The sequence below is a fragment of the Periplaneta americana genome, chromosome 10, assembly GCF_040183065.1.
Source record: "Periplaneta americana isolate PAMFEO1 chromosome 10, P.americana_PAMFEO1_priV1, whole genome shotgun sequence".
Lineage (NCBI taxonomy): Eukaryota > Metazoa > Arthropoda > Insecta > Blattodea > Blattidae > Periplaneta > Periplaneta americana.
Window position 1 is genome coordinate 164,196,773 of NC_091126.1, and position 18,660 is coordinate 164,215,432.

Consider the following 18,660-nt stretch of genomic DNA (forward strand, 5'->3'; position numbering starts at 1 on the left):
TGGTTCCTTTGAAGAAAACCCTTCAATTTTTTTTTTTTTATTTCTCGCCCTTGTTCACTTTCGACACTGACTAAATGATACAGTCGAAAACACCTTTAAAGTATTGATATTAATACCTCTTTTCATATTAATTTACTTCATTCTGTTCCGACTGAATGAGGTTGATTTAAGGAGATTAAAGAACGATTATATTCTCAACTAAGATCTACGTGAAAAAATCCTATAACTTTATTCAATCTATGCACTTGAACTTCAAGATACTATCTTACAGATACGAGATTTATCTGGTTTCAGCAGGAACAGGGCTCCACAGAACTTGAGTTAAGAAACTAATCATGTGAATATCTTTTCCGCACAGAAAAATAATTTTACATTACATATCAAGATTATCATTGCATCACTCCATTATTATCAGAACGTGATATAAAATCTTGGTGAAATTTCGACATCTTCCAACATCACATACGGAGAAAAAACATATAAATATCTGAAAATAATCTCAGAATTGTAATACAGCACTCTAGAGAGACGTTGTGAGCCCTGCGAAACATATATAGGCTTAATTAATAAGTTACAGTTCCGTACAATAGACAATACTTCATACTGCATAACTAGCAAAGTAACATGTTTAGCACGAATTGTGGAGTGTGGGCTATTCCAAACCTCGACCGCCACTCCTCTGAGCGAGACGGGACACCATGTTTGCGCCACTTGCAATAGTGCCATAATGTTCTTGCGGCATTTGCTATAGCGCAACAATGTATTTGCGCCACTAAATTATATAAAAATGAAGAGTCCACTGCAAGAATGATGGATGTCATTTGGAATACATTTTTCAGGAGAAGCAATTGAAAGTTTGAAATGCTTAGTGCTCAAAGCTTAACTGTGATTTTCCGATCATTACTGACAATGACTATTAGTGTTCATGCCATGGATACAGCGGTGGCGAAAATGTAATCGTGCGCCGAGCCACTGTGTAACCTGCAACGTGCATAACACCTATGGAGGGAGGCGGATACCCGAAAGGGAAGTGAAGCAACTGTCTGACTTATTAACGGATTTTCATTTTCCTTACGTCAAGCACTTAAATATAATTTTATACAGTACAAGGCTACAAACTAATGTTTAGTACGTGTAACGAAGAAAGAAATGAACAATAAATCAACAATATCACAACCTAAAATTAACTGTCTTCAGAATGTCTCTGCGACAAACTTTCAAAATCAGGAATTATGTCACTTACTGCCAGTCGTAGTTGATTACGAAGGTATTTGTCTGTAAGTCGTGATCTAAATTTGGTTTTTACTATTTTAATTGTTGAAAATAATTTTTCACAAACGTAAGTTGTAACGAACATGGCTTCAACAGAGCAAGCGAAAGAACGAAGCTTCGGATATTTATTTTTTGACAAAGATTTGTAAGTTCAACATTTGTCATGTCCTTACATCTAGCTGTAATTTGACATCACATAGTAAATCAGTGAGTTCAAATTGAAGACCTAACCGGATTATTAGTACATCTGCTGAAAAAGGGTCGACGTACAGAGATGATGATGATGATGATGATGATGATGATGATAACAATAACACTTAACCTTTTATGTTTCATCAGTAACATGTAGTATAATGCCGTTTTATGTTATACAACCGTTTTCCTCGAAATACTTGTGAAACAAATCATACATTTAATATTCTCATTATATTGACAGCAAAAAAATGCGTCCTCCCATCCTACTTGGAACTTTCGTACATGGTTTCGAGGGAGATATATGCCACTCGCAGGTCAGAGACAAATGCAAATGGAACGGAGTTTGACTCCAGTGAGTGAGAGAGTGGGGGTTGGCGGAGGTTAGAAGCAAGCGAAATGCTCAGCTATCACTGCGAGCACAATGTCTCGCGAGTCACGTTCTCGCTACGGCTGTCATAGAAAACTCTATGTACATTCTATATGTCTTAAGCTATACATTGACAGTCTTGGTTCATTTTCGACAAGAAAGTGTCATCCATCATTCTTGCAGAGGACTCTTCAAATGTTAATAATTTTTGTTTTATGTTGGCACCACGTTACAATGTTAGGGCACAATTATCCGTCCCACTTTCTCAGACTGCGGACTGGCGCGGTGTGGTTAGAAATTTTGCTTTTATACTTGTATTTTAATGTTTTAAAACACGTCATAAAAGAAGTCAAATAATTTCCTTTAACTAAAGGCAGTCATATAAAGGGTATGTTTAAATTTTTGCTTTATAATTTTAATTTATACTCACTAGCTAACTAGCTAGTTAAATAAGTAAATTAAATTTAAATTAAATTAAATACGAAATGTACTTCACAAAAGCAATATGATAAATTTTGCTTTCTCTTTATTTTTATAAGTAATTTTTAATCTTCAGTTTTTTGTTTCCTATTTTTTTTCTCTTATGGACCTGTGTATTCCATTAATTTTTAAATAAATTTCTCTTTGAATGTTTTTTAAAACTGAAATTATCTAAAAATTTCAGGGTGTGTGCTGTAAAATAAGCCGTTTAATTTTCTATGAAACGTGTGATTTCAGACGACTGCTCGATCCATTTTGTAGAAGGAAATGCAGCATTGTCAGATATGTAGCGATTAGAGATGAACAAAACCACAGTCTAATAACTTATATACAGTCACGAAGCTTGAGTTTATGAGGGTACTTGGAACAATAGACTGTGCCGGGATTATTTCGCATTGTCTGTAATGAGGCGATAGTAGCGATCCTAGTGGTTAGTAACTATGTATGGATGCATATTTACTACATATTGAGCTTCGTGGCTCTATATACTAGACTGTGAACAAAACTAACTGCCGCTCTCGCTCGCTGTGTTCGTTGCATTTGTCTCGTCTCGTCTCGTCTCGTCTCGTCTCGTCATTTTCGTGCGTTTCGAATCTCGCTCATCATTCTCGAAATAGCGTTTGGTCTGCGTGGAAAGATTTCGTAACTTTGAATAACATACATCAGGGATGAGACGATATTAGCTCCCAATCATGGTAGAAGAGCTCGACCTTGATCACGAGCGCATAGCGCATTTGTGTTTGTATGAAATAATATCGGAAACTAAATTAACCGATTTGTATAATTATTATTTCACCATTGGAAATTGTAGCTTCTCTAGATGGACATAATGCTATAATGTTATTACAATAACTTCTGAGTAAAATGAGGACAAGTAAGATTAAAATAGCTTCTTATGCACAGAAAACTTGATAGGCTATTCTGTATATTCGTTTTCTTATTTCTTAAAGTAATGTTTATGTACTCATTCATTTTAATCTCAGAGAATTAACGAACAACGAGAGTGTATTGATTTAGTATGCAGTAATAGTATGTTAGCTTAGCATTCCATTATTTTATAATTAAAATTTTAACTATACTCAATTGAATCATGTTAAAATACATATGCATTAAATGCAATGCAAAAAATTTGGGTAATGAGCCAAGCAGATTATGTTGCGCTGTTGTAAAAATTGTTCCTCCTGAGATTCAAGAGCCCCCATAACAAATTAAAAACTTACTTATCGGAGTATATCCGTTATAAACACACTTTTTATATAATATAATATAATATAATATAATATAATATAATATAATATAATATAATATAATATAATTTAAACTATTTGAAGGGTTCAGAACCATAGTGGGCCAAGCGCCATTTACTGAATACGTAGAAAACAAGGGTTAAAATTAAGTTATTACCGTAATTCAATGGAAATATATAGCAAGTAAAATAAAGTATACACATTAAATTTAAATGATGTTAATGTTCATTAAACTATGGTTGCATGTAATAAAAATTAAGAAACATCTTAAAGGGATTGTCATTGCACCAAATGAGTGGTCTCTGGAACAAAATGATCGCATTTTAATTTTTTAATACAATTTAAATTAAGTAACATATTGAACGATTTATCCTTCTATCAAACACGAATGTCCCCTGGGTCAAATGTCCTATTTTAATTATGTAATTACTTTATATTTACAGGGACATCACTTTATTTTTACCAACATTTTTAACATTAACCTGGCTATACTCGGAAACACTGTTACCCCCTTCCATTATAGGTGTTTGATGTTACTAGTGCAATATGTAAACAAATCATTTTACTAGCTATAGGAGGAGAGAAAAGTAGTGTATCCATTTATGTTGTAGGGAAATACGATATTACAATTTTTCAGTTTGATTCCATTTATGTTGTAGGGAAGTACGATATTACGATTTTCAGTTTGATCATCACTTTTACGGAATTTATCAAAATACAGTAGAGTAGTGACATTTTTTTTTTTCAAAAACTCAACTTTTCAGGCGGCTATGTTCGTTATGTAATGTCTACTTTATTTAGCATATTAATTATTGATGTTAACATACAATATAGAGAGTGCATTTAAATTGAGGGGGTCATAAGTAAAGGGCTGTAAGTGACTTAAGTTACTTTTGGGAAAATAGGGATTAAATATTTAAGCTTTCGTAAAATCGGTGAAATTTTTATTTAAATTTTAATGTGTGATGCAATTAAAATATCCATTTGCCAATAAAATTTTAGATACTTTAGCTTACACTGCATGCACTTAACTCATGTTATTGCAAATGTCACTAGCATTCCTTTGCTTCTAGCCACCTCAATTCAAAATAAGCTAATATGAATTTTTAAACAAGTTGCTGAAAATGGTTGTCGTTCATTACAATGCAGGCTTCAATTCTTTACGCATATTATTAAAAACATTTTGAATCATATTCTCTGAAATTGACTTTATCGTTTCTTCAATATAATTTTTAGTACGATATTATTAATATAGGTTCTTTCTTCTATAGAAAACGCAACCATATTCCTGAAACACACTATACACTGCAGTGTTTACTTCACTGCTTGAAGACTTCGAACGCAACAGCGGCCGTAAGTTTGTGTGTCAGGCGGGAGCAAGGACATTAGTGAAGGGGTGGGAGTGAAGTACAGTCAGAAATGCAGGTACAATAAAAATGCGAGTAAAAATAAAATGATGTCCCTGTATTTCTAACGGGTGCAGCGGAGCGCACGGGTACGGCTAGTAATAATAATAATAATAATAATAATAATAATAATAATAATAATAATAATAATAATAATAATAATAAATAACACTTGTAATTTAATAATCCTATCCAATCGTACATACTGGTCAGAAACAGACATCTAACCTCAGACCAGAATACACATCAAACTTCGTCTATATCCTCTGTCTAATAGATACTTTAAATATAACAGATTTACAAAAGCAGGCAGACAGGCATCACTTCCCTTCAGAAGCGAGCCAAGTTAAGCAATTTTGTCCTTTTACAAATACATTGCCCTCTGTTTCGTTTGTACTAGCAATTTTCATAACAGGTTGTCACTTCATTACCAACGTTTCCTGGCAACGGACTGTTTAGGCACTATTTAACTTAATTCTTGAATTAGACGCAGAAGTGCTAGCAGTTTAACTGTGATATTTTTATTATTTTTTTTTAGTCTGGAATGTCGCTATGTTACGAACATTTCAAGATATTACCTTAGACAGACGTACGAATTCAACATAAAAGCCTAGGAGAGATATTTCACTGGGTACTAAATGTACGTACACTCCTTATTTTCATATCACTGCGAACATATGGAACTATCCACTTCAACTACATGAAAGTGCTTTTAACTGTCATTCCGCCCATATGGAACCGACAGTGTATTGTATATTCTACTAAACGTTCAGGTAAAAAAAAGTCGCGTAAATGGTACATAATTTTTTCATAAAATCTAACAAAACGAAATCGTTACAAAAGTTATTCTGGATATGAGCTTGGAAACCGTCTGTAATGGTGGGTTTGATGGCGCTAATAGCGGTTTTTGGTGGTGGTAACGAAGGGTTTGGTGTTGGTGTTAATAGCGGTTTTTGGTGGTGGTAACGACGGGTTTGGTGATTGTGTTAATAGCGGTTTTTGGTGTTGGAAACGATGGGTTTGGTGGTTGTGTTAATAGCGATTTTTGATGTTGAAAACGATGGGTTTGGTTGTTGTGTTAATAGCGGTTTTTGATGTTGGAAACCACGGGTTTGGTGGTTGTGTTAATAGCGGTTTTGATGTTGAAAACGACGGGTTTGGTGGTTGTGTTAATAGCGGTTTTTTATGTTGAAAACGATGGGTTTGGTGGTTGCGTTAATAGCGGTTTTTGATGTTGAAAACGACGGGTTTGGTGGTTGTGTTAATAGCGGTTTTGATGTTGAAAACGATGGGTTTGGTGGTTGTGTTAATAGCGGTTTTTGATGTTGGAAACCACGGGTTTGGTGGTTGTGTTAATAGCGGTTTTTGATGTTGTAAACGACGGGTTTGGTGGTTGTGTTAATAGCGGTTTTGATGTTGAAAACGACGGGTTTGGTGGTTGTGTTAATAGCGGTTTTTTATGTTGAAAACGATGGGTTTGGTGGTTGTGTTAATAGCGGTTTTTGATGTTGAAAACGACGGGTTTGGTTGTTGTGTTAATAGCGGTTTTTGATGTTGAAAACGATGGGTTTGGTGGTTGTGTTAATAGCGGTTTTTGATGTTGAAAACGATGGGTTTGGTGGTTGTGTTAATAGCGGTTTTTTATGTTGAAAACGACGGGTTTGGTGGTTGTGTTAATAGCAGTTTTTGATGTTGAAAACGATGGGTTTGGTGGTTGTGTTAATAGCGGTTTTTGATGTTGAAAACGACGGGTTTGGTGGTTGTGTTAATAGCGGTTTTTGATGTTGAAAACGATGGGTTTGGTGGTTGTGTTAATAGCGGTTTTTGATGTTGGAAACGACGGGTTTGGTGGTTGTGTTAATAGCGGTTTTTGATGTTGAAAACGACGGGTTTGGTGGTTGTGTTAATAGCGGTCTTTGATGTTGGAAACGACGGGTATGATGGTTGTGTTAATAGCGGTCTTTGATGTTGGAAACGACGGGTTTGGTTGTTGTGTTAATAGCGGTTTTGGGTGTCGGTAACGAAGGGTTTGGTGGTTGTGTTAATAGCGGTTTTGGTGGTGGTAACGACGGGTTTGGTGGTTGTGTTAATAGCGGTTTTGGTGGTGGTAACGACGGGTTTCGTGGTTGTGTTAATAGCGGTTTTTGGTGTTGGTAACGACGGATTTGGTGGTTGTGTTAATAGCGGTTTTTGGTGGTGGTAACGGTGGGTTTGCTGGTAGTGTTAATAGCGGATTTTGGTGTTGGTAAGGGCGGGTTAGGTAGTTGTGTTAATAGCGGTTTTTTGGTGTTCGTAACGGCGGGTTTGGTGGTTGTGTTAATAGCGGATTTTGGTGTTGGTAAGGGTGGATTTGGTGTTTTGTTAATAGCGGTTTTTGGTGGTGGGAACGAAGGGTTTGGTGGTTGTGTTAATAGCGGTTTTGGTGTTGGTAAGGGCGGATTTGCTGGTGGTGTTAATAGCGGTTTTTGGTGTTGGTAACGACGGGTTTGGTGGTTGTGTTAATAGCGGTTTTTGGTGTCGGTAACGACGGGTTTGGTGGCTGTGTTAATAGCGGTTTTTGGTGGTAGTAACGAAGGGTTTTCTTGTGGTGTTAACAGCGGTTTTTGGTGGTGGTAACGACGGGTTTGGTGGTTGTGTTAATAGCGGTTTTTGGTGGTGGTAACGGCGGGTTTGGTGGTTGTGTTAATAGCGGTTTTGGGGGTGGTAACGACGGGTTTGGTGGTTGTGTTAATAGTGGTTTTGGTGGTGGTAACGACGGGTTTGGTGGTTGTGTTAATAGCGGTTTTTGGTGTTGGTAACGACGGATTTGGTGGTTGTGTTAATAGCGGTTTTTGGTGGTGGTAACGGTGGGTTTTGCTGGTGGTGTTAATAGCGGATTTTGGTGTTGGTAACGACGGGTTAGGTGGTTGTGTTAATAGCGGTTTTTTGGTGTTCGTAACGGCGGGTTTGGTGGTTGTGTTAATAGCGGTTTTTGGTGTTGGTAAGGGCGGATTTGGTGGTTTGTTAATAGCGGTTTGTGGTCTTGGTAACGAAGGGTTTGGTGGTTGTGTTAATAGCGGTTTTGGTGTTGGTAAGGGCGGATTTGCTGGTGGTGTTAATAGCTTTTTTTTTGGTGTTGGTAACGACGGGTTTGGTGGTTGTGTTAATAGCGGTTTTTGGTGGTAGTAATGAAGGGTTTACTGGTGGTGTTAATAGCGGGTTTCGGTGGTGGTAACAGTGGGTTTGGTGGTTGTATTCATAGCGGTTTTTGGTGTTGATAACGACGGGTTTGGTGGTTTGGTTAATAGCGGTTTTTGGTGAGGGTAATAGCAGTGTTGTTGATAATAGTATTGGCAGTTTTAGTAGTGGTAATAACGGCGGTGTTGGTAATGGCAGTACTGATGGTGGTTTTAATAGCGGTTTTGCTGGTCGTCGGTCCTGTTGGTGATAATAGTGGTATTGCTGATGGTGGTAATAACGGTTTTAGTTTGGTGATGGTAATTATAATATTCATGGTGGCAATGACGATATTCGTGTTGATAATGGTGGTATTGGTCGTATTAATAGCCGTTTTTATGATCGTAACGGGAGATCTTGTGATGGTAATGGCAGTATTGGTGAAGGTGGTATTGTGATTTTAGTGGTGGCTGTAAAGACGGTATTGATGGTGGTACTGATGATGTTATTAGCGATTTTGTTGGTCGTAATGGCGGGTCTGCTGATGGTAACGGCGGTTTTGGTGATGATGGTAATGGCGGTTTTAGTTGAGATGGTAATGGCAGTATTGGTGGTAGTAATGGTGGTATTGGTGATGTTAATAGAGATTTTGGTGGTGGTAATAGCAGTTTTAGTCGTGGTAATGGTGATTGCAGTGTTGGTGTTGTTGGTAATGGTGGTACTGCTGGTGGTGGTGGTAATGGTGGTGTTCGTGGTGGTGGTGGTGGTGGTAATGACTGTTTTAATGGTAAAGTTAATGTCGGTTTTGTTGGTTGTAACTGTGGATTTGTTGGTGATAATGGCGATGTTGATAGTGGTAATGGCGGTTTTGGTGGTGACATGTTGTGAAATAGCGCAAATGAACAAGAGGATGCGTTATCTGAATCCCACGTTTGAGAGAACAGTGATGGTATATACCGACGAAAGTTATAACAACAGCGAGCAAGTTACGGAGCGGCAGAAAATATGAAAGTTTATTTTTAGAGTCAATAGTGTTCATTCAGCTGTTCTAAAGAATTGAAAGTTTATTGTTTCAGTCATTGACTTTACTGTTGTGTATGTTTTAGGTGTTAACCTTTACATTATAAGTTACAAGACGTATAAACGTTTTCGTTGAAAAGTGTCAACATCTTCAGATACGAACAATCAATTTTGCAATATCATTACTCTCTACATTCTCTACACATACAATACATGTTTAATGGCATACGGGGATAAAATCTGTAAAAATAATATAATTATAAACACATTAATATTCTAATATTCAAATATAGGTGCCCCTAATGTCAACATTTAAAAGTGTACATATAATGTACAATAGAAATACGTTTGCAAGTCTTCACATGTGGGCTGGATTAATAATAAGATAATATTGTGAGGCTAGAAATAGGGTTAAATATAACATTGAACTGACTATATATCATGTTGTATTTTACATGTGAAGATTTGCAATTACAATGTTGTATTACATATTTTAATTCATCTTTCCATATTTTAGTGATGCACATCTTTCCAATATATATCGTAGTGTATGTTTCATGGCCTGTCGTAAATACTTATACAGATTATTGTGATAATCTTTTTGCCAAAATATTGGGTTTTGGTTATTTATTGTTAAGTTGGTGGTGTGTGTTTGCTTTATTGCTGTTTATTCACACTGAAAATAACTGAAACCGTGAGTTGGTAACCTAACTTTGATTAATGGATTTAATTTTAGTTATTATAATGTATTAAATGGAACTTACGGATAACTGATCAAAGTCCAATACTTTATGTGTAGTGGATTACGTAGCAAGATGTGAGTCGGGTGCCTAGAATCGCTCGAAGAAATCAGATGTCGAAATTAATGATACTAGCATTGATGAAGCAGATGGTGCAATTTGTGTCATATGAATTTGACTGAAGGTCAAGTTTCGGATTAATACTGGGATAATAGAATAACTACGAAGAAAGAAAACTGTATAAAATTGTAATGTATTGGTAACAAATTTTTTTGAAGTTAATCGGAATTATTTACTTGTGTTATTTAAACGCACTAAAATTGAAATATTACCATATCGGGGCCAAACATGAGAAAAGTTGGCAAGAAGTCCAGAAATCAAATCGCGGAATTATCTTTGATAATCCTTGTCCAAGAATGTTGAACGCCGCCTGCAACTTCTTTCGATAAGTAAATAATGCAGGAAGCACTCTACTCCTCACTGTGCAGGACGGAACTTGCACATTGCACTGACAACTGACGTAGTAACTGATAAGCGGAAAGAACCCTGTGTTTTGAAGTTGATATCATCTATAGAATATTAATGGATATTGAGTCTTCACTTGGAAATATGTAGTTCACTATTTTACTATTTTAGAGTCGTATATTTATGACAAAACTTCGACATTACTAACAGAAACATTAAGGCCCAGTTTCACCAACCTTTATTAAATATTTAACTTGTCGTTAAGGCAGTTTAACAGTAAACTTAACGGAAGTGATGTTTTATCAACTGTTGTTACTGCTAACAACATGTTAAACCCACTGTTAAACAGTGGCGTAGCATGAAATTTTGAGCAGGGGAATCTAACTCAAGTTGTCTTTCATGCAATATGAGAAAACGTATTATAAAAATACAGTCTTAAAATAAATAGTAGTCAATTTCAAGTCAGCAGTCGAAGATTGGTTGGAACATCGTAAGTAACACCAATAAGGCATGACCTCAAATGATACGTAATAAAATATGATTTCACGGTTTACACATATCTCTTAACAAATAGACACGTATACGTATAACATTAGCTCACTCCCTGTCATACTTAGAGAAATCACAATATTATTATCATTACGTAAGTATGCGTCTGTCTTTTGGTTGTGTCCTTCATTGACAGCAAGGGAGTCGGTCATTTGTTTTTTAAATCACACTTTTGTTCGTAAGTCAGTTTTGATAATACAATTGTCCTAAAAAAATTCAAGTAGATTAGTGTCAGGAACTGTTATTTCTCTCATTATTTATTGTATCAGCCACAATGCACACTAACACTTCAACTGAATACAACTGACGAAAAGGGATAAATCGGAAACTACTTATTTTAAATGTTAAAGCTAGCTTCTTTGCGTGCCTTGCGACTCGGGTAGTTTAGTTAGAAAGGGATGGAAAATCTGCAGGGTGGATTACACAGAAGAAACCGGTCTGCTCAGAAGCTGGTGTGTGTAGGCTTCTTGTTTACTGCTGCATCACAAATCATCCTGAGCTGCCGCATCACAATATTTAACGCGTAAATATAAATTCTATTAAAATTAATAAATAATTTTCTCCATAAACTGCAGGTTTATTATGAAATTATCATTAACTGGGGAAGCTAAGCTTTTTAGCTTACATTGACGCTACGCCACAGCTGTTAAATTATCATAGCATACTCCCGCAGTTAAATCCTTAACGTCCTGTTACAGCGTCAATCATAACTGCCAGAGAACATATTGGCCCGGTTTCTTCAACCTTCGTTAAAATGCACATAGCATAGCGTTAATTAACTGTAAGTTAAAAGTATGAATTACTGTTAAAAATATTGCGTTTCTTCAACTTTACATTTTACATTTTAACATTCTGTTTTTTAACTGTCTGTTAGGACCAGAGATTCTACAGTTTAACCATAACCTATAGCCAAGTATAGGCTCACTTCTGTTTTCTGAACTCTGACAATTGCGATTCTCGCTTGTTTCCGTTCTTTGATTCAGAGAGGACAGAAGTCTTTCTATTCTCTCAGGTTTGATTTCTGCTTCTTTCCTCGTCTGTATCACAACAGCGTGGAGCGGGGTATTGGTATTGCTGTTATGAAATGGAAAACACTGGAACAAAAAGAAATCGTGGGACTAATTTCTCTTCGTTCGAAAGAAACCTTCTTCTGGAAATTAATTCTCAGTATAAACCAATTAATGAGAATAAACAAACAAACGGATCTAAGTTGAAAGCGAAAAGTGGGGCTTGGCAGAAAATAGCCCATACCTTTGTATGAACTTCTGTTCTGTCAAATCACAGAAATCATCCCCTCTGTTTGTGTATTCATGGATATCGTTTTCTAAATAATCAAGATATAGAAGTTCAGCATCTAACGCACCAGCCATATTGAATACTTATATGCTAACAGAGAGTTGTATCATTTAACTGCATGAAATTGGGAGTTAAATTAACATAGGTTTTAACAGCCTGTTACTACTAACAGTGGTTGAAGAATTGCTTCAACTGTTAAGTTTACAGTTAAAATGGAATAACACACTGTTATAATTTAACAAAAGTTGAAGAAACCAGGCCGTATATTTATGAGAAAACTTCGAAATTACTAACAGAAACATTAAGGTCCAGTTTCACCAACATTTGTTAAATATTTAACATGTCGTTAAGGCAGTTTAACAGTAAACTTAACGGTAGAGATGTTTCAACAACTGTTGTTACTGCTAACATCATGTTAAACCCACTGTTAAATTAACATAGCATACTCCTGCAGTTAAATCCTTAACGTCCTGTTACAGCGTGAATCAGGCTGCCAGAGAACATAACAAATGTTACACGCCGCATTATTATATCGAGATATATTTGCAGTGAAAACAATTAGCCGCAATCACTACTTCAGCATTTTTAGTTATTCAGAATAGATATGTTCATAAATACTAAAATGATTCATCCACAGTAAAGAGAAGATATGTGCTTATTAACGTAAGCATGTCTGTGATTATTATTTCGTATTAATACTCAGATATATTTGCAGATTTTCAAAACGATATTTCTTTATTTCGCTGATTTAACAGTTCACATGTAATTATGACCAATGACGTGTGAAGATTATGTTAGCTATATAAGATATGAAAATAATATTAACGCTTACCATTGCTTATTCAGCATCACAATTATTTTCATTTTCTGTTGGTTCTATTTGATTCTGGATAATTAAAATAATCTTCGTACAAATATCAACTTTGAGAGTGAAAGTACCACCTTCAGTTTTAAAATGTTTCACTGTATCTTGTGCATGACCCGTCTTAGCATTTCTTTCAATATTTTCATAACATTGATTTGTTTCATAGTTCGCGGTTTCACATCCAAATGGCGATTGAAAATATTGGTTTAAAGAGACCCATGCTTGTTCCTTTCTCCTAATGAAAGTTCCATCACTACGTTTGAGATCAATTACATTCATATAATTGCTAGATCTACTAAAATAATTATATTTCTCATATGAGGTAAAATTACAGCTCCTTACAAGTTTCTTTTTCTCGATTTCCGTTGTAATTATGTTAGTCTCCAATACTTCCATAGTGTAAAAAACACAATTCTCAGCAAAAACAAATGACTGTACCAACTAAAGGCACATTCAGTAAACTTTCATACAATCACTGTTTCTTTGATTCCTGTTACGTTTGTCTTAACATCATGTTACCTAACCAAAGTATCTCAAATGGTTGGTGAAACACTATTACACTAACAGGATGTTTAATTTTTAACAACACGTTGGTTAACATGCTGTTAGCGTTATTTTAACGAAGTTTGGTGAAACTGGGACTAAGTGTTACATTAGGATAAAAATCTAGTAACTTATAGTTATTTCTTTTTTTACGATTTAACTTACCTTCCGGGCACGTCCGGGCTATAATTGTAATTTTTCTGGTACCTTCAACCGGGGTTACTTCACACACTTTTTTTGCTCATTCGTTAAAATAATTGAAGATTATCAAGTTAGATACACAAATTAATTTTTATATGAATGTTCCTGGTTAATTTGAGTAAATTTGAAAATCTAGTGGTTGTACATATGCATTATGACACACTTGTAAATAAATAATCACGTGTGTAAAGATGCCCCGTTTACGGGGTTACTTTACACACATATTTACTTTGCCTTATAATCGAGTATTCTGTTCAATATGGTCCAACATTGCACTATTTTAAGTACTGGGATTGGAAAGGTAAAACATTTCTGAACAATATGATGTGTTTCGCAATTTATTAGCCCACTACAGTTAGCACAGTGGGAACAAAATATATTGCTAAATTCCTGAAAATGAAATATTTTATATAAAAGTAAAGAAATGTAATAACAGTACAATAAATGGTTATATGCTGTTCATGAATGTGCTGCTACATTGTGATTTTCCTGGGGAGGTGCTGTAGGAAGCCTTTTCAGAACCTGGTGACGGTCCAACGGTTGAGGAATAGCGTCATGCTAACCACATGGCTATACTGCTACCTACTAGTTGCTGTAACCGATTCAACTGGCATTGATCCTTCAGAGCTGACGTGCCACGGATTATTTAAAATAATAATAATAACGATAACAGCAATGATAATAATAATAATAATAATAATAATAATAATAATAATAATAATAATAATAATAATCTACAAGTAACGATCTTGTCTGTTTCAAAGTCATTTATTTTCCCCCCATCATTGACGGGAATCGATCCTACCACCATTAATAGTGACATTATACATCATATTAAAAAGAGTTTTTATTTTTAATTAGTGTCCATAAACACTTCACATCTGTGTAAAGTTGCCCCGTTCAGAGGTACATTAGGTTATCATTCTTGTTTTCTCTCTCGCAGGGTAGCACATGTAACGAAAAACTTGTCAGGCAGTCATTTCCCGCGTCCGAAAGCTTCATAATTTCATACAATACTAGTCACAATTGAATGTATAAACTGAACTGTTCAGTACAATACAAAGTTTTTACACATAGAAAAAAAGAGTAAAAATACTTGCCTCGTGAAATTCACCAGCGACAATGGTGTATAACAGCTTTAATAATGGCACACACTTCAGAATACTACACACATATGCTGTTGTCACACAGAATCAGTTCCACGGAGATGCTACACATTGTCTGTAATGTGCTGCCTTCCAAACATTTTTTTCTAGAAATGTGTAAAGTTACCCCGCTTGTGTAAAGTATACCCGGTTGACGGTACTCAAATTAATCACGTTTTAAGCATATTAATAAAATTTTGCTGATATTTGCGGAATCCTACTGCGTGATACGTTTTTTAGAGGATGTGTCTGCCAGTAATTTTTACATTTTTAGCTAAATGTATTACTTTCGTTCATTTTTTCTTAAGAACCTTGATGTAATGATTTTTTTTCTTAAGGAGGAGGACCCTGTACGACGTAATAACAAATTCTAGCAAGAGAAAAATTGGAGATAAATTATATTCCTTGAAGGAATTTAAAAGAAAACACACTTAATGCGCAGAAATCCTGAGTTCGGATTTAAATAAGAGGCTATCTTATTTTTCTCCGATTTCAAAAAGAAGTAACAGGAGTCCAGTAGAAAAGACGAATATTTCTTCAAATTAACAGAAATTGGCTGGAAACTACTACTGATTTTCGAACTACGTGGCCGCCGAAAGAAAGAAAATTGGTCGACCAGAAACAAATTTTAAAGACATTAGTGAATGATCGAAACGTTATAAAACTGGAAATCTGCGGCTCCAACATTCTTCTGAGGAGCTTTCTTACGCTGCCTAAATGAGTCTTCGTTCTTTTCGTTGTATTGTATTGTATTTATTAACATTCCATGGTATTCATACATTCCTTTACAGCTAGAATATGGAACAAGTCAAAAAACTTAATACTATTATAAAGTCTCAATTTAGAGTCACAGTCTAGATGAAATCTATACAGACGAGATTTACAATATAGTCTACTAGCACAACACAAAGTTTTAGTATCAATTTCATGAAGTGTTATTGAATGTCATGAATTCACCTACAGAATAGAAGGCGTGAGAAATGAGGTACTTCTTTAATTTGGCCCTAAATAATCTTATGTTTTGAGTTTCATTTTTTATATCGATAGGGAGGCTATTATTAGTAATATGCGTTACAAGAGCGGTATGTTGAAGTTTTCATGTTCGAGGAAAAGTTTGAAAAAGCGAAACGTAGTTGAGCTTTTTTAATTTCCGAGAATTGAAAGAAAACATACCGCTCGTGTATCGTAAATTATTTTGTGCGAAGATCGCTTATTACATACCTGAAAGAGGAATTTCTAATTAGTTACAATGAAATCTCCATCTTGGTTTCTGTTCAATGACGGCAAATTTGCAAAACAAAAATATCTATCTTCAACAATGTTGCTTTAAAATATGTTCTGTGTTTACTATACTCCAGCAGGCCGTGATATACGTCTGTCTTTTTTTCCCCCCTCAGTCTATGAGGAGTCTGGAATCTTGTTGATTTTTTTACGGCTTCCTTAATGTTACTTGCATCACGAATGCAGTAACTTTAGTGGAGTTGTAGAGTTGACTTAATTTTTCCAAATATTTAAAAACAATAATTAACAGTGCAATTTAGGTGAAATTGCAGTGGTAAGTTTCCAATTTATAATTATTACTATACTGAACGTCTAAAAATAATATGTTAAAAGCCTAAAGCAGTAAAATCAATATGTCACTTAAGCGGTAAGAAGAGGGAAATTGTTGTGTGTGTTAGGTTGGGAATACTGAATGTGGAATTTTAGATTTTCCGCGGATTAGTTTTGTGCGGAAACCAAGCAAATACGCACGATCTCGCACAAAAATTTTTACTGCCACATAACGCACTCCTTTTTGATAGCACGATAGACTTGCCGATGGAGTATGAAAGTCATTTTTGACGTGTATTTATGCTATGAACTGTTGAATTGGTTACAAAGTTTTAACGATTACATACAAGGAAGATTATTAATGAAAAGACATGCTGACAGGCCATGAGCATTATTTGTTAAAGATGTTACAATGACTGCATCAAAACGAGCTTCAAAACACAGAACTACATACAAGCATTTACAGAGTCTAAGGATCCTAAAACTTCCAGCAACCGCTTTATCTATGTTTATTGAAGCTAATCTTACAAGAGAACAATGCAATAAAATCAGAGAAAATAAATTTTCTCGATTTTCTTCTTACAAGAAAATTCAGCCAAAAAAGGGTTATCCAGAAAAATAAGCAATTATTGTCGCTGAAACTTCTCCCCCTGTTGGATAATACAGCTTCACGAATTATGCAAGCTCAAAAAGATGCTTTAATGAGCCAAGGACTAGAAAGAACGGAAAAATTGTGTTCGGTTAGTAAATGGGGATTTGAATCCTCTAGATTGAAAATCCCCTAAAGACCAATTCGTTCATAATTTATTTATACCCACATATTGCTTGCTAAGAATGAATTCTAATGATTTATATAGTTTGAATTCGAAAAGCCACTAAATTTAAAGAAAAAGGTTTGTTACAAGTCACTGTTAGGTTGAAAATTCTCTCTATTTGGAACCAATTATTGTCAAAATTCTTCAATTTGTGAAAATGGATATAGGGGATTTTGAATCTATAGGATTCATTTGATACATGCAGTCAATCAGATTATAAGCAGAGATTTTCCATGAACCCCGAAGCTACTGATGCAAATACTCGTACATTTATTTCATCTCTAGTGCCTTTGAGACTCACTGTTGACAAACGAGTAAATTGAAATTTGGAAAAATTGAAGGTAATCTACATAAAGATTAATTTTTAGTCCTACAGAATTTATCTGTTATGGTAACAAATGTTATTAGAGGAGAAAAAAATCCGATCCGGCGCCGGGGATCGAACCCAGGTTCTTGGTTCTACGTACCAAGAGCTCTAACCACTGAGCTACACCGACTTAAAATCCATTAAAATATTTTTGCAAACTTTTTCCCCTTTTGGCCCCACTGTGGCAGGCGCAAAATAAAAAAATCCCAAACTTAGAGCCAACGTAAGTAATGGAACTGAAATGACAAATTTTATTTACTTTTATATAAGATTACATTAATTTACACACCTCTTGAGCAAATAGTCTCGCATAATTCTCTCCATCCCATTTTTTTCGGTTAAAATTTCAGGAAAGAAGGTAGGGAATACGCAATACTGTAATTCTGTGGTCTCAAGGCAATTAGTGATGTTAATTTTTGGCGGAAATGAGATTTTGCGATATTTCAGGTATGATAATAATAATAATAATAATAATAATAATAATAATAATAATAATAACAACAACAACAACAACAACAACAACAACAATAATAATAATAATAATAATAATAATAATAATAATAATAATAATAATAATAATGTTTTATTTTCCCTGCAGGCTTAAGGGGTTAGGTACAGCTAAGAGCAGTAATTTTTTTTTGGAAATATTCAACATTTTTTCCCTCCATTACTGTATCTTGTACAATAATGAAAATTGGTGAGTGTAAAACACTGTCCTTCTGCTATATGAAAAAAAAAATATTTTTACGATTAAAAAAGATATGTTTATATATTTTTTCAGAATTCATAATGGTGGTAGTTCACTGTGCAGCGATGAAGCGTTTCTCCTCATAACTCATAAACGCTCTCACGTTCATGTTCAAGTTCTCTCTCTTTTATTTTATTGCTGAAAATCAAATATTTACAATACCATGCTCTTTCAACTACATTCTTTAATAAATAATATTTTATTTCGTGATTGAAGAAAATACTGATATTTG